This window comes from Castor canadensis, chromosome 7 (assembly GCF_047511655.1).
Source record: "Castor canadensis chromosome 7, mCasCan1.hap1v2, whole genome shotgun sequence".
Taxonomy (NCBI): domain Eukaryota; kingdom Metazoa; phylum Chordata; class Mammalia; order Rodentia; family Castoridae; genus Castor; species Castor canadensis.
In genome coordinates, this window is record NC_133392.1 from 34,479,031 (window position 1) to 34,503,127 (window position 24,097).

Genomic DNA, 24,097 nt, shown 5'->3' on the forward strand with positions numbered 1-24,097 from the left:
TGTTTACTGGCTCAGGAGATGATCTCTATGATCCATTAACTGCCCTGATTTGAGAGTGGCTTATCACCTGCCTGCTTTTGGCCTTCCTGCTTTCCTGTGATTTTTTATTGATAGTTCAGAGCTGAGACCAGCTCCTTGCTTCTCCCCCCTTTCCCAGGTGCACTTTCAGTATTCCCACCCCTCTGCTGTTTATCTAGATTACAGTTCACTGTTTGTTGTTTAATTTTGTTGGGGGGGTCATTCTCCCCAAGGGTGTGCTGTTTTATGTTCCTGGGGGTGGCTGAGGGTGTTCCATGTGGTGCATGGTGCTCACCAGTTTGTTGTGTCAAATGATGTGCAGGTGGATTTAGGACTGGTGGTGCCGATGGTGGCAGTAGCTGCGGCAGTAGGGGTGGTGGCAACAGCAGTGAGAAATGGCTCCAAATTATCTCAGTGCAATGTGGAGTGGAGAAGATTTCCCCAGGCTAGGGGTTCAGGGTGTGGAAGGTTTGATTCTGTTTGTTGCTTTATTTCTGCTTGATGGAGGAAGGAGAAGAGAAGGGAAGAAAAATAAAAGAGGAAAGAAAAATAAATCGCCAAGGTGAAGGAGGGTTTTCTGGGGCTGGACACGCCTTGCTAGCTGTGTAGACAGTCGCAGCTGTTATGTGCAATTAAAGGTTGATTTGTGGGTTGGTCTTTGAATTTTTTCCTCCACCTAGTGTTATGGCAGTTATTATTTTGGCTAGAAGCAGTCAGAGTTACTCAGGTGTGGATGTAATTTCTCAGGGAGATTTGGAGTCAGGGAGGTTAGGCTTTCTGCTTCCATACCCTAGTCACCATCTTGGATCCTCCCTTACTGTTCTAATAACATATGTAGTTCCATGTGTATATGAATCCACATGATGACTAAATGTCATCTACCATGCAGTTCTGCATGCTGTGGATAGTGTATAAATTCTGTTTAAATATCCCCACTTTCCATCCTGCATTACATCAATAGTTATTTCTCTGTCTATAATTTCACTTTTTACTGTGCATTGTTTTAATATTCATTTCTGACAGTGAGAAACCAAATTAAAGTGGAAGCAACTCTCTGGAGCATGGAAACTGGAGAAGCTATAATTCCTCAAGTCCTCATCCCAACTAAATTGTATAATATTGTCTTGTTTTAATTTTAATTTTATTTTTATCATTTTTACATTTACTTACATGTGTATATGTTATTTGCCCCCTCTCCCACTTCCAAACAGAACATGTTCCTCCCTCTTGTTCTCTGCTTTTGTTGAAGAGAAAAGAAGACATAATAAGGAAAACATAGGACTTTTGCCTTTTCCATCTGATATACTAAGCACATTTCAACTGTACAGTAAGTGGGACAGGAGAATCCTAAAACTATTCTTCAGGATGCTGTGGCAAAGCCATACTGCATCACAAGGGCTAATAGAAGTTCTAACCAAAACCTCAGTTTTTCGACCTATGAGTTGTGTGATAGTGACAGTTCTCTTGTTTTCTCTTTTCACATTGGAAAACTAAATAATACTCTACCATGTTTTGTTACATAATTATGAAGGACATACAACATTATTTAAATAAAATTTGACATATATTTAGTCATTCAAGTTGTATGAGTCACATTAGGTATTTTATTATTAGTTAGGTATAATGATCAATGACTATACTTAAAGGGTCCTAGTTTTAAGGACACATCTCCCAGTGACTCATATGGCAAAGAAATGTTTTTAAATGCATAGTTCTTTGAACATTCAGAATATCCATACATTCATAACCTCTACACCAATAGTTTTTCATTGTAAATTTCCTTCAGATAGATATTAAAGACAATTTCAAATCCATAAACAATGAAAGTATACTGTATTTTCCTCTCACTAGTTGCAAAAGGAAATAAATTAAACTCAGATTCTTGTCTAAAAATAAAAACATATTCCTAGAGGCTCAGTACTGTACAGGATGATATGAAGCAAATTACTCCCCAAAACTTTGATGTTTCTCTTGAGTATTTTACTTTCTTGTAGTGAGAAATCATGGGCTAAATTAATACATTTTGTCAGTATAGCAAAATTCAGAAGATTATTTGTTATAGTAAAATAGCAAAAGTTGTGAGAAATTTTTTCCTTTATTTTATATCCATTTGGTATGATTTCTGCCCAGAAGTCAAGGGTATGGGAAGTGTTCTGATTAGGTATTTCATTCAGTCTATCATGTAGCATTTTGACCATGTATTTTATTCAGAATAGGTATGAAGTTGAACATCTCTGAAGAATACCTAAGGACATGGTATTAGATATATTTTGTGGAATAGCATAAGAAATGAAAGAAGGAAGCAAAGAGAAGTGCATGCTTAGTAGTATTCAAATCCATTTGGATTCTTCATGAAACCATTTTCTGGGGCAAATAATTCTGCACAGTGGAAGTAATTCATCCTCCAGAAGATGCTGAATGCTCAGGAACTGCTTCTGTGGGGTGCAATCTCAGTAAACTCCAATCTGGTCTGGCCAATAGAATCACTTGCAATAACATAATTTATTAATTTTCTACTGTTTATTACAGGGAAGCCAAGGCAGGTTCTCCACTGGAAGCATTTTACAGATGATCTTGAAGCAATTGGCTTGATATTTATTTCAACTTGAGCATAGAAAGGTGACAAATTGCTTGAACAGCACATGTGAATATCCAGAGGTTCAAATGTGAGTCTTCTATTCATTAGTCAAGGAACAGTAGAAACTAATTTAGACTTTAGCTGTCCTCCACTTCATTCTTTGAAAGACATGAAAAATAAACCTGTTGAACATATTAATGTAAGACCTAATAGTAATCTATATACTACTACCTAAACCACTGCAAGTCAAATTGTAAGCCATTCATCAAGACTTTCTAAGAAAATCAGGATCAAATACATTAGTATAAATGCAGAAATATGAGAAAATCTATGAGCCAAAATAAAAACAAAAAATTTAATGATAATGTCAGTTTGAGTATGATTCCTCATATAGAACAAATAGTGACTTCTTTTGCTAATATTTGCATTTTCTTTCCCATTTCCAGTTCTCCAAAATCTATGGCCCTCTGTTCATTCTCTATTTTGGTACAAAGCCAACTGTGGTGTTGTATGGATTCTATGCAGGGAAGGAAGAGCTGATAGATCATGAGGAGGAGTTTCCTAGAAAAAGTAATTTGCCAGTGATAAAGTTTTTAAAAAAAGGGCATGGTAACTGTGCATGAGAATGTGTTCGAACTATGTGTAATGTGCAGTGGTCATGTTGATCATATTGAAAGATGGAAAACAGAAATATTAAGTGCTCCTTAGAGAGAGCTTATTGATAGGTGGTGGTGTCACATATGTCATCTTCTTCCTTTCTTGGGATTAAAGAAGATTTTTCTCAGGCAAGTCCTTAGGACATAAGAAATTGCCAATTAAAGCTATAAAAGAAAGTTCAGGGCTGAGACAAAAGGCACCATGTAGAGATAATTGCCCATTCCTGCCTTCCTTTGTCTCCTCTTGTAAATGAACTTTTCAAAGCAGATCTCCCCTGCTGTTCTTATCTAAACAACCTTAGGTCTCTAACTCACCACTAGCTCACCTATTAATCCCAGCACATTCCTTGTAACTTAATGTCCTGTATTGCCCTTTAAATATTCTGTAAAGTCTTTGTTCAGGGCCCAGATTATGAGTATGAACTCATCTGGGACCACCGGTGTGAAATAAAATTTGAGTTTTCCACTTCTCCAAATGTCACTTGACAATATTTCCACAACAGGATCTCCCTCATAATTTATTGTTGCTCCTTGTTCTAGGAATCATATTTAGTAATGGAAAGAAGTGGAAAAAAATTAGAAGTTTCTTCCTCATGACCCTGAGGAATTCGTGGATGGGATGGAGGAACATTGAGAAGTATATTCAAGAGGAAGCCCAGTGTTTTGTGGAGGATTTGAGAAAAACCAATAGTGAGTGCTGCTTTATATCACTGAGCATCACAGACTTCTGTCTTCTCTATTGAAGTACTTGAAAGAATTTCAGTATTTGCTAGAGTGATCATTCTGTGTCCTGGATGGAGGTTATGAGGAGAAATGGTTTGAAGTAGAATGATAAGCAGTGGCTGTGTATCTATGCTGTATGTGTACAGGCATGATTGTGCTTGCAGTGTGGGTGCATTCTGTTCCAAATTTGTTCCTTTTGTTTTCAAACAGGAGTTCATGGATTTGGTATTGCAGTTATTTTCTGAGCTAATGAGCAATATTTTCCCATTGGCAAAAATGTGGGTTACCTATTCCAGAACATTTCACCAAAAAGTGCTTGTTAAGTGTTACTTGATCTTAGTAATTACATCATAAACCCTCATGGAGCCAAAATTATGTGGCATCTGCCTTTATCTAAATGAACTACATTGGTATTTCCAGCTTCATTGTTGTGTCTCAGAGCTTAATCCAGGATCTTGCTTAAGATTCTGGCCAATGATGATGAAATGTGGTTTTAATTGTTGAGATACATTTAATATAATTTTCAACAATTACTATTTTTCTGTAAACACAGAACTGTTGTGTTAAAATTGCCATAACGATTGTTCTAACCCAATCACTAGTGTTGTCATTTATATTTTTGAGAAAAATCTTTGTTGTGGTATAGACCATGAAGGTATTAAGAGCAATTCATGAAATGATTCCTCTAACCAGATTTCAACTATTCTTACTAAATTTATCTGAACTTCTCTAGAGTATAGTCTGGCTCTGTTTTCAGTTATATCATTGTTGTCTTCATGTTAATTTGGAATTTTATTACTGTATTATACTTTGAACCTAGAGCCTCCCATTTGCTAGGAAAGCACTCTGCTACTTGAGTCACACCCCAGCCATTTTTGTTTTACTTTGTTCTCCAAATAGGATCTTGCACTTTTGCTTTGGCCAGCCTCAGAACATGATGTTATTACCTTAGCTACCCTAATATCTAAGACTACAGAGGTGTACTGCCATGACCAACTTGTATTTGAAGCAGCTTTCCCTAACATTTTGCCCCTGCTGTCCTTGACTACAGTTTACTTATCTCTGCCTTCCACTTAGCAGGTGTTACAGGTGTGAGCAAACATACTTAGCCTTTCTTTAATTATATTTTGTGTTAGAAATTTATGTTAATTATTTTCTTCTCACTGCAAGCTCCACTCATCTACAAAGTACTTGTCACTATGTACATCATTAACAACTTGGGTTGTAAATGACCTTGTTTTGAAAGTCACTCTTCCTAATGAAGTGAAAGGATAAACAGCATATTGGATTTTACATATGAATGAAACACACACACACACACACACACACACACACATTCCTACCAAACACAAGATTTTCCACATTAACCCTCCACCTTGTTGGCTGAAGCAATATGTTTTCTGATCTATTAGAAAAGTGCAATATTTATGAACACTGGCATACAAAAACTAACTCAACAAGTTTCCTAATTTGCAAACACCCTACTATTTATTCAAAATGCTTTTGATTCATGGTACTTTAATTTAGGGTCCACTGATATAAATCTTGGAATGTGTTACACATAAAGCATTTTATCAGTTGATCATAGCACATTCAGTATGAACATCCTGCCAAAAAAACCCTTAAGTATAATTTAATGTGTTTGCTTATTATATGATAGAGTTGGCATAATTGATAGCAAAAATTTAAATATATTTTGAGTATTTTTCTGTTGATGACTGTAAGACAAAATCCAAAATTCCACATAGATCATCCTTGTCCAAATAAGTTAAACTTGGATTTTATTGGAGCTGTTGTACATTTACTCCTTGGGATAAAAATGTATTCATGCAAAACATTGAAAAGAGAAAAATGAAGACTACATTTTATTTTCTTTGTTTTTCTTTTTGAGGTACTGGTGTTTAGACTCAAAGTCTTCTGCTGGTTAGGCAGGTACTATACCACTTAAACCACACCCCATCTTTTTCTTTAGTATTTTCAGATAGGATAATGCTTTTTGCTCTGCATGTCCCCCAGGCTTCAGTCCTCCTACATAAGCTTCCTGAATAGCTGGGATTACTGGCGTGAAATACCACAAAGGCATCCATTTTTCAGTTTTTTGTTTATCTTTACCTGGGTGGATACTCAAAAGAAAAACTCATTTCATTTATTTAAAAAAAAATTCCATATTTTACTTAAGTTCTTGATAGTACTTTTTCTGCTCACATTAAATGGGTGTATACTACTTTCCATATTTGTTCCATCCAATACATGAACTCACTCTACATGTTTAACACATGATTCTTTCAAATATTAATTACACATAAAAAATCCCAAGTCTCTACTTTTTTTCCACTTTTATGTTAGTGCTATATGGACTACAGGTTTTGTAGACAGAAGAGAGGTGATCTGAATATTGAGTTATTAGTTTTCTTAAAGTCATCCTTTTCTTTCTTCCAAAATAGCAGATATATGGTGATAATTGTGTGTACCTAAAAACAGTGGGTACAAACTGAATATATTAAACTCCATAATGTTACTAGCTAGGATACAACACTCAACTCAGGCTTAAAGTAAATGTGATCTGATGTTTTTTGTGTTTTGTTTTTTTTAATTTTACAATCCTTTTATTCATTTGTCATTAAACAGTGCAGAGATTTTACTAGGACAAAGACTACAACATTTTTCACAGAGCTCTTCAGTGAAAGCTTTGGAATCAGGAACTAGAATTTCAAAGTAACAAGATCAACTCTGAGAATCAGTATTAGCTGAACTATCACACATGTACAGGGGATTATCAGCTCTAAACTAGGGGAAATGCAAAGAAAACATGGGAAATTTAACAGTGTAAACAACCACACACACACACACACACACACACACAGGAGAGTAAAACAAGAAGTAAGAAACGCCACAGGATGAAAACTTAGTAAGAAGTGGATTACCTATTTGAAATATAAAAACTTTGCAAAAGGAAAACAACTCCATTTCTAAGTCTTAGTTCTCTCCTTGCATTAAATACTGTTTTCCTCTGTTAACTAGATATTGGCTTTTCTTCTTCAGAGGAAGATCACCTGGTTATTTGGGAGTTTATGCTTTTCTTAATTACCACTTGGACTAAAGTACAATGTATCCATTCTCAAAGCTTAAAATAAATTATGTAGTAGTTCTAAAGGAAATTGGATAAGCCCCATTTTCCTATTGATTTTAAATACCTCATGGTTATATAAGGACAAAATGGTTCTTATTACTTGTAACAAATAAAATGAGTAATAAGTAAACTAAGCAGAGTCTATAGGAATTTCTCTGCCACCTGGGCCTCAATTCTGGTTAGATAGTGATTTATGAAATATGAAAACTAAAAGGTATGTTAAACATTAAGACTAAGATTTGTAACTCTTGATTCTTATGGACCAAATGGATTCCACCTGTGTACAGAAGCTGGTTACCAACAAACTGAAGGCTTTACTGAATAAAACCTCCCACTATTTCTGAAAAGTCCAATGCCGCATGTAACTCATGCAGATCAAATGGTTGCTCAACACTGATTCTTGGGAAGGATGTGAGAGGACTGGTCACATTCATATTTATGGCTTACTGATATTTGAGAAATAGGAAGGTATTAAGAGATTATTTAGGTCTCACCAGATGAGACTTTAAATAACCAGGTTGATCCTATGACTTTCCCAGCAAAATCATCAATCATGCCCAGGCCAGAATATTGCTGGTTTCTGAAGAGTCAGATAAATGAAGCAATATCAAACCAGTAGTTTTTCAGGTGACATAGCTTAAAAAAGAAACAACAAAAACCTCTAACACCACATATCTAACACCTGTTAGCGCTAAGTAATTCCAAACCACTGAAATGATGTTCAACCTGACATATCACTCTACTGCCTCCAAAGCAGGATTTTGTATTTTGAATTTTTTACCAAAAAATATATCTTAAAATTTTGAGGTAAACTTTGTTATACAACCAAAAATCTTATACTATCTTAGTACATTAATATTTTAACAGACTGCCTTTCAGTCTTTAGTGCAGTTTTAATTGGCTGTTGGGGGAATTGGCAAGTAAAATAATGCTTAAAATTACTGAAATAATATATCTGTGAACAAAATATTATGTATGTTATAGTTAATGGATTTTAAAATTGTTTCCAATTCTTCAGTCTCACCTTGAGATTCCACCTTTATCCTGGGCTGAACACCCTTCAATTTGATGTGCTCTGTCCATTGTTTTCCCAAAATGTTTTGATTTTAAACATAAGAGTTTTCTAATTTTGTGAAAATACCGAAAAACAATCTCAAGATTCTAATCTCCCCATAGATCCACATGAAGCTAAAAATCCATTATTCTTTTATGCTGGGGTTTGAACTCAGGGCCTCATGCTTGCTAAGCAGGCACTCTACCACTTGAGCCCCTGTACCAGCCCAAAAATCCATTATTCTTGACAATAAATTTAAAAACTTTGTTTCAGACATTTCCCAAAACTCTATATGGATCAAGCAATGAAGTGAGTACCTGTACATGACATTCATGTCTAAAGCATCATGAAATGAGCATCTTGGAAAGACATCTAAGCTGTTTAGCTTACACCCAGAGGAACAAAGTACAGATAGAGGGGTGGCTTTCAATACTATCATCTGTTGACTTTCCCTTTAAATCTCAATGGAGTGTTCCTATAAATTACATTTTTTGTGTCCAGATGGATGTCCAATCACTCAATGAACATCCAAGTCCTTTTTAAAAGTCCATTGTCATCATATTAATTAGCAGAAATATCTTTATTAAGAAAGAGAATATTATGCTCCAGTAGAAAGAATATATGGGACAATAAAAGCTGCCAGGAGTCAGTGTCTAGGGTAGAAGTGTTTGATGATTTAGCTGTGATTCTGATTCACAGGATGTATGGGTGACGAATGACAAAATGCTTGGTTTTATGCTATATGAACCATAAAAATCCTCAAAATTCTCACTGTGTTGAACTAACATGTTCTGAATTCTGCGTAAATAATAATTGTGTGATCTCCAAGAAGTTACTTCCTTGTTATGGAGGAAGATTTGGTTTTTAGGCATTTTGGGCCCCTCCGCCTTTTGATATACTCATTGTATAAGTGAAGCTTTTGCTAGTAATAAAACCCACAGATACTAGCTTTGTGGTTACACAAAAGTACCTTAACATATGTTGTCATCTAAAAATGTGGATTAGAGCAATCATGTCAAGTTATCCTTCAAAATTGTAGGGAAATATTGATGCAAAATTAGAATACATATATAATCTATATTTATAAAAATGACATGAGTCTGGAAAACATTTATTATCTTTGACTGCCTTATCAGAAACTTCATCCTCAAATTTTTACCAGCATATAGCATTACTGCATATGTACAACAAAATAAATCTTCCTTAAGCTGGACACTATATTTTATTCATATTTATAGCTATATTTTATATTTATGGATTTTTATCATATATCATTAATATAACATATATGAGTTATATGTTTTCTTTAATAATTGATTGTGTTTATTTAGGGTCTGCAATACATTTTCTGCTCTCATTCCAGGCAGTCATAAAATATAGTTTAAAAATATGAATTGTTTAAAAATTTTTTTATAGACCCAGTGAATGACCACAAGGAAACTTTGGATATAAATAATCCTTGGCACTTTGATTGTTTCCTGATAAATATGGGGGGGGTAAAATTTTGCATCAGTCTAGTTCTTTGACTGCTTGAGCATTTATGGTTCTTTTAATAGTTCTGTGTTAACTACAGAGGTTTAAATGGTTAAGCGATGAATATTTTTAAAAATCTTTAATAACCATTATATGTGTGAATCAGCACTAGGCATCTTGGAAAACATAAAAATAATTTGGTGATAATTAGAACACAGTGACTTCTTGTTTTATTTTTTTTTATGTTGAATTTTTCTGGCCAAGACTTCTAGTACTATGTTGAATAGCAATACAAAACTGAATGTTTTTATTTTTGTTTGTTTGCTTGTTTTATGTTTTTCTCATAATACTTGGATACACTTTGGGATCTTACCAAAAATAGTACCAATTTCTCTTATAATTTCCCTAAATGTGATTTATCATTCATAGTTTTCTGAGTGTGTTAAATGTTGTAAAATGCTTTTTTCATCTATATTAAAGATCATGTGTTATATTTTCTTAATTCTAATAATATGGAGTATTATGCTGAGTGACTTTTCTTTGAACCAGTCTTGCAATTTTTGGATATATCCCATTTGGTCATGCCTTATAATTCTTTGGAATATTTTTAATTTTGGAAGTTTCCATATGATTTTATTGCTTTTTAAAGTTCATCTTAAATTCTGGATCTATGACTCAGAAGAACAAATTCAGATTATAAACTTATGAAAATATGCTCAATTTTATTTGCCATCAAGAAATGTATGTAAACCCACAATAGCTGTCACCTCATCCCAGTTAACATGGGTCTTTTTAAGAAGATAAAAACAAAACAAATCAAAGCAGGTAATAGTGGTGAGGATATAAAAAGAGAGGGACTCTCATATACTCTTTGTGGTAATGTAGATTAGTGTGACAACTATGGAAAACAATAGATGGAGGGTTCTGAAGAGGAAAGTTAAGTAGATTTCCAAACTCATCCAGTTATTTCACTTTTGAGTTTATAGTCAAAGAAAAGCTTACCAGGATATCTAACCCAAGTTTGTTGAAACATTGTTCAGTACAGAAAAGACATGACATTAATTTAGATAACATCAATGGTTGAATGGATACAGAAAATGAGGTAAATACACAAAATGAGATGATATTTCATAAAATAGAATGATATCCTATCATAATCAGGAAAGTGGATAGAACTGAAGGATATTATGTAACAAGATATAAGTCAGATGCAGATAGAAATATAGCATTTTGTCTCTTATGTGGACATTAAATAATTGTCAATAGATATGTCTAACAGTGATTCCTTTAGGCTTAGAGGATCCAGTGGGGCTTGAGGAATATTGATTTACAAGCACCAAAGTCTATGCTAGTGTCTTTCAGAGGAGCAGGGACACTTAGTTAATAAACAGCCATTGCATATTTTCCAGATACCCAGGAGAGAGGAGCTCAAATGATATAAACAAAAAGTAGTGATAATAATACTAAAACATTAATTACTCTCATTTCACCAGTAAATGTTGTAAACACATATTGAAATATGGAAATGGTAACTCCCCTGATCTGGTCATTAAACCCTGTAAGCATTTCTTCAATTTCAATTTTGGAAAATTTTGAAAAGTACAAAAATGGTGAATTAAACATTTTAATTGTCTAGTTGGGTGTCACCATGTAAATTCAAATGATTATGTAACCCATCCCCAGTATTTATCTATCTCTACAACACTTTTCATATTTGCAAAACCAACTTCTATACTCAGTAACCAAGAACTCCTCATTTTTACTACCTCCAGACCCTGGCAATCACCACTCAACTTTCTGAATTTAAGGTTTTCTAGGTATTTCATAAAGAAAAAACATAGAATATCTATTATTAGTGATATTTTCATTTATCTCAATATCCTCATGATTCATTCATGTTGTGTCATGTGACAGAATTACTTTCTTTTTCGATAATGAATAATTTTCTACTATATGTGTATATATTTCATTTCTCCACTCATCTGTTTGTAGGTACTTAGGTTACTTATACATTTTGACACTTGTGAAAACTTCCATTAAAGGCATGAGAAAATGAAAATATATTTTATTCCCTGGTTTTAATTCTCTTGGGTATAAATCTATAAATACAATTGCTGGGTGATAATATAATTTTTTTTATTCATTTGAGTGTCTGCTTGACTGCTTTACATAGCAACTGCTCCATTTTCTCTTTCCACAGCAAAACGTGAATATTCCTTTCTCCATATATTTACTTGTGAATTTCTACCTCACTTCTAATCAGTGAAGTAGTTTGTTTATATGGTTTTACATTGTATTCTTCTAATGAGTGCTGACCCTATGCATGTTTTTTATCATGTGCTGAAGTCTCGTTGCTTTTGGTAGTTTTTGAATAGATCTCCCATGTATGTCCAAATTGTCCTGGATTACAATCTTACTATTTACGCTTCTGGGATTGCTGGGATGATAGATCTGCACTACCACACTCAAATTTTATTGATTGATAAGTAATCTCAGTAACTTTTAGCCTGAGGAACTCAGCCCTCCCAAATTCCACATGTATGCATTCAACATTGTTGTTTATTTGGGGCAGATTTAAGCACATACACACCAATTCAAGAATGATGTTAACCTGTCATTGCACATAGAAAACCCTCCATAAATGGAATATAACAAGTTGTTGGGAAATAGGAATGGGTAGAAATATAGAGAAGTTCACTTTGTGGAGAGCTGAGAAAGCCTTCACAGTTAAGGTTAATTTTGGAAGTTCTGGCTGAGACTAAGAAGAGGATAAAATAGTCCTAGGGAATATTAAAATGTAGTGATCACGTGTATGAAAATTTTGATCTTTATTTCATTTGGGGTACAAGTGTGTATGTAATGACTGATGAGGTTGGGAAAAGTGAAGCATTTTGGAGAGTGTAATACTGGGGCTCAAGAAATTTAGACATGATAGGCTAGACAACAGATCCTAGATTGACAGTGAGTTTTTAGTGAATGACATAGTACAACTTACGTTCAAAAAGTATTACAGAAGAAATGATTTGATTCAAAGTTGGAGAATGTATGGAATTAGAAAACACTGGAATATTTGTAACTTTTAGTATATGTTATCATTGTGAAAGATTTGATTAGTGGTCTAACTTTAACTTCTCTGACAGTATTCTGTAATATCTGGATTAATTTACCAAATGGTTTTATTATACTGAATGCTTTTAATGTCCTGTGAGGTTTTGTTTTTTTCCAAGTAATTCTCAAACATTGTTTCTAGAAAAACCACAATAACCATTCTCCATTTACCATGAAAAACCTAGTCATTACCATGTTGCATATGTTTATTGGTAGAACAGAGATAATGAATGTCACAATGAAATATGGAATTCTGCTTTTGTTGAAACATCCAGAGATCTCTGGTTTGATCACAGAGTACAAAGAAATGAATGTCAAGATGGAAATTGACAGACTACAGAGATAACTATCCCACACCTTACCTGTCTAGACAATGTACAAGAAAAATTTGCATCATTAATGCATTTGCCTGTCACTGGATGAATCACATTTAAGTAAGTTTACATAAGAAAAACAATACCATGAATTAATTTTTCGAGAAACAGCAGGAATTGTCAGGGCAGAAGTTAGTATGTCCCTGTTATGGTAAAGAACTCTTGATTTGGTCTGTGATAGATGTAGTAACCTTTGTTTCATGATGTGGATTGTATTATTCTTCTGCCTTCTCTGTGTGCCTACTCTGTCCTGATAAATATATCTTCATCAAAAGATTTATTTTTTTTTTGGTACTGAGGATTGACTCAGGCCACTTGCCCACTAAACAAGCACTCTTTTACCAAGCTACACTTCCACTTCCCATCAAATCTATTTCCACTCAATTCCATTTGCAATGTAAGGATTTACTTGAAAACCTTATTAGAATTCTGTATTTAAAATACTAGGTCTACATCAGAAAAGAGTTATACACCAAACAAACAAACAAACAAACAAAAACCCTGTTTCTAATATGCCCCCTTTGTTGTTGTTGCTAATAATTGAACCCAGGACCATGTGTAAGATAAGCAAGTGCTCCACCATTAGTTACAATCCCAATCCCTAGTACAATGTGCTACTCACTGCTTTGCTTTCCAGGTTATATGTTTTACCCATAGTAATTAACCAGTATCTTATGTTTCCAACTCCCTCTTTCCCTCCATTCTGTTTCACTAACTCTTAAAATGTCCTAGCTAATAGTCTCCCATCTCCTGCTTGCCTTAGGCTAATGAATCCAGCAAGGAAGACCATGTATCATAGCAGAGTTTTTATTATATTTTCCAGCCACAAGTATTTTGTTATCCTTTTAACCAACCTCGAAGATATCTATTTGCTATGCAGTAGTTCTGCTGTTTAACCAAACTCAACCTGTTGCACTGTGTGCCAAAATGATTCTTCTAACCCTAAATATTCTCCCAAGTTCTAGCTCTTCACCATCACCTTTATCCCTGGTGTACTGGCCTTCTGCATGATAGAGAAAATCAGAGCATTAGAAGGAAACTCCCTTGGTTCTTTTCCATAGATTATTTAGCAACATTCACACAATTCTTTTCAATTCCTTTTATTGTGAAGAAATGGACACTCCTTTTACCTAAAGTAAATGTTTTTATCTGCAGCATTGCTCTCTACCATCTCACATTTTCAAGAATCTTTTTAAATAAAAATTTTGTCTTGCTTTAGATCCTTCATCTGTTCTCTCCCTTCTAGATTCTTTTAACATTTGAGCATGCTCAATTATTTTGCAGCATAATATGCAAATTACAAATTGTGTCCCTTTTTGTCCAAACTCATCTGATCAATACCCTTAGATTTAAAATCTTTCAAAAAAATGTTGGGCATAGCTTTGAAATTTTTTCTAGCCTGTCTTTTATTCATCAACTTCTATTGCATTGACACCATTTTCACCATGGTCATAGATATTCTTCATATTACTAAATCCAGTCAAAGCTTTCTAGGTCTTATTTTGACCATTGGCAGCACTTAATACTCTTCTGTATATCCTTCATTAGGATGCACTCACTTTCCACATCAGTGATGTGACAATCCCTTAATTTCCCTGCAGTCTCTCTAGATATTTATTTTTAAAGTACTTTATTTGATTATGTATGTATATGTTGCATTTAAGTTTGCTGGGGATAAATATAGAGCATTTATTTTTCTAAAAACATCTTTATATTACCAACTGGGCAGTAATATTTTGGCATCTTTTTCAGGTTATTTTATCTTGGCCAGCACCTGAATAATTCAAAAGCTACTTAGAGATATTGTATAGCTTATGGAGAATTTAGGGATCTCGTTCTTTGGTGCTTTCCTTCCTGGAATTTATCTTTTTTTTTTCAGCTTCTGTTTGACAGTATTCTTGAATTTTTTCCCCTGGCTCTTCACACAAGGGAGACTGATGTTTTATAGCCATAGTCATTCAGTATTTTGCCCTCTGGTACATCCTCTCAAAATAAAGCCAAGAAAATGAAAAACTCACTGAGTACCAGTGTCATTTCTTAAGAGTTTTCTGTGTTTTAGACCTTCATGTTTTCAGCTACCCTCCAGTAATCATATATGTGTGCATTTTACTGTCTTGGTTTTTCTTTTAATTTTTTGCTCTCTTGCAGTGCTACATATTGGAACCAGGGCCTTGCACTTGCTGGACATTTGTTCTTCCCTTGATCTATATACCTACTCCTCAGTTCATATCTGAGATCTGTTTTATAAAATTCTCAGCAATTCACCATTAATATCTCTAGTTTACTAAACTTACTAAACTTTTCTTTTGTATTCTGCAATGCTATTAAATCCATTTTGTACATTTTCCATTCTGATATTTTTTACTTTTAGAAGTTTTGTTTCTGTAGTTTTTGTACATATAATCATTTCTTTAAGTACATGGTTTACTAATAGTATACATTTATTTTTAAGTTGTTATATGATAATTCTAGCACACAGTTTATCATATGGATTTATTTCACTTATTGATGGGACATATTTCCTTCTATTTCACGTCTACTGTTTTTACTTTATTGTATGGTGAGCATTTTGAATTGTGCCTGTGGAGAATCTGTGTTATGCTTTGTTCCTTTAAGTGTGTTGACTTTTATTTTGGCAGGCATTTTAAACTACTAAAAGATAGTTTTCATTTTGTTGTATTAGTAAAATTCTTTGTCAGTGTCTCTTAAATTCAACTTTGACTCAGTGTTTGCTGGTATGTAATTTTATCTGAGTTCCTTAGTCCAAGTATAAAGAATTTTAAGAGTCATCCCATAATATCTGAGGGACCAAGATAGTTTTCCCACCCTGGGTTGGCTGGAAACTCAGTTCCTACTGTCCTTGTACAATTTCTCAACTCCCAAGCAGTAGGACTTCAGTTCTTAGTTCCTAAGGAGTAATATTGTAATGGGTTTCATGGACCTTCCTCTTGCACACATGATACTAAACCATAACCATGGATTACAGAAAATACACATATACACTTCTAAGATCTTCCCTATTTTTAGGTTCCTACTCTTGTACTCCATCTTACAATTCTGGGTTATTAATGTTTATGTCTCATTCCTTAGCTGAAAATGAAAATTACTATTCTTGGTCTTTGCCAATTTGCACTGAGAAAGGACAGCAGTGTTTGAAATCCCGGGTGAATATAGGGCCCAATTCCCCTCTAGCAAAATATCATAATTCTGGACTTCCCTTGATAAATGATAAAAGCCAGTTACTTGTCTTTTTTCTTACCCCAAATATATACATTGATATATGTAGCTGCAGGACAATTCCAAAATAGTTGTACAACCAAAACCAGAATTTGTTGTATCTTCCAGCCTTGAGAAATGTTCATTACAAATTAACTATCTGTGGAAACTGCTGTGAGGCCAACCATTTAATTTTCTTGTACCTCATCCTGCATGTGCTCTGAATTCACACAGGCCAGCAAAAGAATCATAGATGTAGCTGTGCTACAGGAGGAAGAGGACCAGGAGGGAATAAAACCTCAGTCACTCTTTCCTATGCGCACATGGGAATGGCAGTTGATGGGTTTGATTCATGACTTTTGTGTGATAAGACCTACATCATATAGTTGGAAGAGTCATCCATTGTTCCAGCAAGCATTCAGACAGATCTGAATTTTAAATTACAAATAGGGTAAGTATGAACATGATATAGATCTTAAAGCATTGCAAATGATAGCCTTACCTTCACAATATTAACAAACCATTCTCCACCAAGAATTTTAACATGTGATAATCCCTTTTTAAAAGTACTATAGGTTGGAAGTGTACCTGGCAGTAAAGCTGATGCTTAGCATGCTAAAGTCCTTGAGTTAAATCCATAGCATCAAAATGTATTTCTGATATTATTTCATTTAACATTTATAATAATGTAATGCAATTGCATTTGCACTTTCTTAATGATGAAAATGAATCACTAAATTGTTAAATAGTTTACCCATTATTCCTGAGTTTAATTCAATACAGATGACTATTCAATTAATTCTCAAAAGTAGACTCTGATTCCTAATAGTACACTATACCTATGTATTTAGGGAAAGTCTATGAATTGTAAATACTCTCTTCTTTCCACACCAATCTGTTATAATTCACTTGATGTAATAATATAAGAGGATCTTTCCCATTTCTTATCATGGCATGTAACTGACTTTTTTTAACAATATGATGATTCAGCTAATGAATTCTTAAAAATGCCTCTTAACTTGGTTCAAAAGGGAAAGCACTGATGCTAAGTAACATTATCTTAGATAATGCTACAGTGGGACTTTATCTGTCAAGATGAATGTACTCCAGGGGACTTCCTTAGTTTCCTGCAAAGCAACTTCTGGTGTCAGACTGCAAACTGGGTGAACAAAGCCTTTATGGCAATGAACAGTGTCCTGGATTTGGTTTGATATGATTTAAGATCAGTTAGATTTGGGTATTCTTGTGTTCTGCATTATTGAGGAAATAAATTCTCCCTTCTATGCCTCAATCTCCTCATCTACAAAATAAAGGAGTAAACTAAAGTATACTTAACTTCCTTTTCAAATATCGTGACCTTCTTTATAATCTGGTTTATTTTTCTCTTCTATCAGAACACAAATCTATTTACATCTCTGACTTGTGTGTCCTATATGATGAAAAAGTTTCTAAACCTTGAGAAGTTGACCCTGGCCATTCCCTGGATGGAGTGGCAACTTTGTTCCTTCATTCCCTTTTCATCAGGCAAACTGGCTTTGTTTTCATTTGTGCATCAGGGAACAAAGAAAAGATCAATGGCTTTGCATGGAATGTTCACTGAGCTCCATGAATTGTCTTTATGAAGGCCAGAGGCACGATTCACAATGTCCAGGTTGTTTCTTATTAGATTGTACTTTCCATCCCCTGAATCTGCTTCCTGAATCCACACAAAGATTCTTATGAACTTGTTCTCAAGTGCAAGTTCTATTAAGGATTTGGTCAGCTATATTGATACCTGGAAAAGTTGGATCTCTTAAATTTACTGATCATCTTGTATGGGAATTTATACCATGTGCAGATCCAAGATAGAATATGGATATGAAGCAGATGTTCCTTCTAAGACATAAGAAGACAAATTATTAGGCAATGAGAATGAAACATTGTGAATGCCAAACTAGAGGCTGCTGTTGGAACTCAAAGTGACTGGGTTCTATATCTGTTCTGTTTTGGGTAGAAACAACTTAAGTGGAAGACAAGGGAAATTTTTTTCACTGAAAGTAACACAAAAGTATCCTCCTTCAATTTCAAGGGTATTGAAAAGAAACAGGTGCCACCCTTATAAAGGTTACTGACAGTACTAAATGAACATACTGTTTTCAGGAGTGTGCAAAGCACAAGGGAAATACAGACATGAGGTAAATTTTTCAGGACAAAAAAAATCAGCTGAAAATGTTACCATATTTAGCAGGTTTAAAAGGAGAAGTAAAATCTTCTTTTGTAGATGTTATTGAAAAAGGGCAGAAAAAAAGGAATTTTTTCTAGGCTATCTAAGACACTATATACTGACCAGCCTTCGGTGGTGTAATTCCAAAATTATGGGCAAGGCTCAAGGATTGTCTCAAAGTCACTTCTGCTGTCCTACTCCACATCTTCATTTCTGTGTTTTGGAGTCAACTACCATGTGAGATTTCTATTCATTTCACATATCGTTTAGGACTGTTTTGTCCTGGCATTGTAAGTATCATTACCAGTGCTATAAGGCCTACCTTAAGAATTTATATTCCATTCCCTGAGGCAGGTGAATAGTTTAAACATCATGTGAAATGTGCTATATCAGCAGAATTAGTGAGCATTTTGATAAGCAGAAAAGGGAGTGGATTTTATAACTAGGGATATCAAAGAATTATGTATAGAGTAAGTTGCATCTGAACTGAATCTGAAAGACTATGGAGAATAATAGGAGGAACATAGTGGAGGACCATTCCTGTTTGAAGAGTGCCTGAAATCTGATATAAAAATGGAATTTTAAAATCTGTTTTAGTATGGGTGAATAATTGGGAGCATACTGAGTGTGTGGGAACTGGGTAGAAAGAGCAGGAAGAAATTAAATTCTAAGAATTGTTTGTTTCAAGTTTGTAACATATCTTTTTGCACATGGCAAGAGTAGGCTGTGAAAAAATTTTAAGCAGGTATGTGAGTAGTTTGAGATTATACCTTAGGATACTGACAGAAAATAATCTAATGAAATAGGTGTCACTTTGTGAATCATGTCAGTTGGAATGTGTGTATGTGTGTCTGTTTAGAGAAAGCAGTTGCTACAAGCCTCAGCACAGCAGTGTAAATGTGGTTGCATAGAAAAAAAATTTTTTTTCATACAGCATGCACATAAAAATTTATGCTGAGGAGTGGAAAGAAACAGGCTTTGCGCAACCATAGGTTAATCAGTCATTAATGTATTTATTAATTTTATATTCACATTACACTCCATATATATTATGCTGTAATTACAATTAAATCTCTAATCAATGTGCATGTCATTTTTAGGAATAAGAGTTTGTGTTGGTGAGGGCCTCGCCTGCATGGAACTGTTTGTAGTCCTGACCAACGTTTTACAGCATTTTACTTTGAAATCTCTGGTTGATCCAAAGGACATTTACCTCACCCCTGTGGTTACAGACTGCACTATAGTGTATATAGACTTATTTTTCAGAAATAGTGACAGAAGTTCAATTAAATGTTATGAGTTTACTTTTCTTTTAGAAATGAAAATAAGGACCATTTGACCAAACCCTTGTAAACATTGATGACTGAATTCTTTGTAGATTTGCTAACTTTTGATTAGCTTTCATATGGTTCTCAAGTAGAAAATCCTGTAATTTACAAGTAATATTTCATCAAAATGGCCAGCCAGAAATTTCTAAGACTATCATGTATACCTATGTCTGTATCTTTATCTGTTATGTCCTTCAGATGCTATTTTTGTTAAGGAATACACGTGTACACACATGCGCACGTATGCAGGCAAATACATATTGTAAGCATGGAACTCTGTCACACATAAGGGATTGTTCTGAAAAAACTAGTAGAAGGATCCATATGTTCATATTTGAATCCTGATGTTTGATGGAATTTTACCTTTGAAATGATTGCTGGTTTGAAATCAGTATCTAAGAGGCTGATTATGAACTGTCATTGAAGTACAAAAAGAAGCTGTAATGTGCTTCATGATACAGAGTTCTGAACTCTAAACTAACCTAACGAAGCACTGAAAAGTATCAAAACCATAATGTCTTAATTTGGATACAATCAACTTTTGATGGCTTTCTTCAAATCATTCCATTTCTTTTTTAATTTATATACAATTATTTTATTTAAAAATTATGACAGTAAAAGTTATTTTTTTGGTGTATAATTTTTTGAACTTATACACAAGTATATGTTCCTGTAACCACTACTACCATCAAAGGTGTCACTGCTCTAACTTTTCAACCTATGACACTCATTCCTGGTTCTTTCTTTTGTACAGAAACATAGGACAACAACACAGCAAAAGAAACTTAAGAAATTTGGCAAGAGCAGAGCTTAAATAGTTATAACAACAAACACCTACAACAACAACAACAACAACAACAAAAGCTCTTCAGTAAATAGTATATTCACCCAAAGGACCTAGTTAAGACAGAGTAAATTAAACCCAAAATTAAGAGAAAGAAATGGTAAATGTCAAAGAAGAAATAAATTTTATAAAGGTCAAATATGCAAATAACAAAACAAATAATTGGTTTTAAGTAGATAAACAAAATCCAAAAACCTTGCATCAAGTCCTTAACACAATATCTGAAACTTTGAAGCTACTGGAAATCAACATAAAAAACACTACAATATTTAATAACAGGCAGTGCCTATATTTCAGTAGTTAAAGAATTAATAGTAAAAGTTAACAAATGGCTTTGGATCAAATATAGAAGTTGATGCACAGCAAAAGAACCAAATAATAGAGTGAACAGATAGACTAAGCAATGGCAATATACGTTTGCCAGCTAATAATATGATTTTATTTTGGGAATAAGTATTCAGTATTCATATAAAAAATTGAAAACTCAACCATTAAACACAAAAGAACAAACGAATCCATCAATAAATGGATAAATGAGTCAAATAGAAATTTTAAGTTGAGGAAGAATAAGTGCCAAATAAATACATGAAAAATTTCATATCTTTATCCGTAAAAGAAAGGCAGATCCAAACAACACTGAGATTGACTCACACCAGTCAGAATGGGTGTTATCAATCAAAGAAATAAACAACAAATATTGGTGAGGTTGCTTGGGGTGTGGTAGGAAGAAACCCTTATAAACTATTGGTGGGTATATTGTTTAGTGAACATATAATGGAAATAGTGTGGAGCTCCTCAATAAATAAAAATGGAACTTCAATATAATCCAGCTATATCATTTCTGAGACAGACCTCAAAGAATATAAACCAATTACAATAGAGAAACCTGCATAAAGATACTTTTTGCTCAACTGCTCATAATATCAACAAGATCAATTAGCCTAAAGACCAAGAACTGACAGATGAGAGGGAAAATGTGGTATATGTACAGATGATTTTTATTCAGCCACAGACTACAACAAAATCATGTCATTTGTAGGATAATGGATGCATTCTGACATCATTACATTAAACAAAAATATCAGTCTCACAAAAGAAGTATTCTTGTATTCTGTTATGCAAAATTAGGGGTAAAAAAGGCATGAAACTAAAAGTGGGACATTAAGGATGTGGAATAGGTAAAGGAGCAGCTGGGAGGTCAGAAAAGAAAAGGTAATAAAGGACAAGAATATGATCAAGCATGTATAGAAATGTCAAAATGAAATGTATTACTTCATATTATTAATATATGCTAATAAAAGCTAAAATCTACAAAGCAAACCTTTATGTAAACTAAGAAAAAAGAGAATACAGAAATAATTGAAATACAGGTGGAATACATCTATGATATTCATGTCATAGGTGAAATCTATGAAATGCATCAATAAAATGCAAATGACCATTACAGACTACTTTGAAAAATAATACCTATCCATGCATTGGAAAATCTAGAAGAAATGAATCTATTTCTAGACATGCATAACCTACCAAAATCAAACTTTGAAGATATAGAAAGCATAGAGAAAAGAGTTAAAATCAAGTCACTAATAAATGTCTCCTACCAAATAAAAATACATGACCAGATTATATCAGTGCTAAAATTTATGAAAATGTAAGGACACAATTGCAATTTGTCTGATGGTATCACAATTCAACTTCAAACTAAACCACAGAGCCATAGAAATAAAAAACCACATGGTACTACAAAAACAGACATAAAAAACAATGGAACTGAGGAGGGGAAGGGGGAGAGGGGAGGGGAGGGGAGTGAGGGGGGAGAACTGACCCAAACAATGTATGCAAATGTGAATAAAAGAATAATTTTTTAAAAGATTATATCTAAAAAAGTGGAACAGAATAGAGAGCCAGATATGAATCCATACTACTACACCCCCTGATTATTGACAAAGTTGCCCAAAGCATACAATGAAGAAATGACACCCTCTTCAATAAATATTGCAGGGAAAGCTGGACTTATGCATGCAGAAAATTGAGACTAGATCTATGCCTTTTGCACTATACAAATATCAATGCAAAGTGGATTAAGGATTTTAATGCAAGACCTGAAAATTTGAAACTAGTGCAAGAAAGAGTAAGGAATGAACTGGAACTTACAAACACAGGCAATTACTTCCTAAATAGAATTTCAATAGCTTAGCAACTAAAAGAAAGGACTAGCAAATGGTACTTAATGAACCTAAAAGACTTCTGTGCAACAAACGAAAGGGTCACCAGATTGAAGAGATAGCCTAAGAACTGGAGAAAATTTTTACCACCCAAAATCTGGCAAGGAATGAAACAGAATATACAGGAAGCTCAAAATACTAAACTTCCAAAAAGACAATAACCCAATGAAGAATTTGGCAAATAAACTAAACAGAGTATTTTCAAAGGAAGAAGTCCAAATGCCCAAACAACACATGAAAAAATGTTTCACATCCCTGGCCCCAAGGGAAATGCAAATCAAAACCACATTAAGATTAGAATTCAATCCTGTTAGCCTGTTAGAAAGGCTATTAGCAAGAACAAAAACAATATATACCTAATACAAATATAGAAATATAATAAAAAAACAAGTCATGCTATGGGGAAGTCACATATGAGAGGGTGAGGGTAAAATAAGGAAGTTAAGGTGAATATGGTTGAGGTACTTTTTATACAAGAATGAATATAGAATATTTAAACCTGTTGAAACTACCATAAAAGGATACTAAGGTAGACAGAAGAAAAATAGAGATTAACCAATTTGACTTATAATATGTATACACATGGAAATGTCACAAGGAAACTCCCTGTGTAGCTATCTTAAATAAACAAAAATGTCATTTTTCTCCCTTTTACCAAATCAGAGAACAGGGGAACAGAACAAGAACTGCCTGGATGATTGGTAACAATGGGAGGGTGGAGGAGTTGGAGGAAAAGTGTGGCAGGTTGAATATTGTGCAAATACTGTGCTCAAAGGTATGTAAATGAAAAAAAGGTACCTGTTGAAATGGTTCCAGGAAGGGGGGAGAAGGGATAATGGACAATGAAGGAGGGGTGACTTGAAGTATGATACGTTTGATATATTGTGAGAACATGTGTAAATGCCAAAATGTCCCCCCAAGAACAACAATTTAAAAAATGAAGAAAAGCTCAAAATCCCTGACTATAAAGGAAATGCAAAAATAATGAAATAAGGTCTACCTCACTCCTGTTAGTATAGTTATCATCATGAATACAAACAACAAATATTTTCAAGGATGTGTGAAAAAGGAACTCAAATTCAATGTTGATGGGAACATATACTAGTTCACCACTCTGGAAAGCAGTATAGAGATTCCTTAAAAAACTCAAAATTGAACTGTTCCAGC

General features: G+C 34.0%; 1 pseudogene; it reads left to right on the top strand.

Annotated features, from left to right (window-relative positions):
* Positions 1–364: 364 nt before the first annotated feature.
* The window catches only part of LOC141424858 (cytochrome P450 2C18-like), a 408,512-nt pseudogene continuing 384,779 nt past the window's right edge, over positions 365–24,097 (top strand).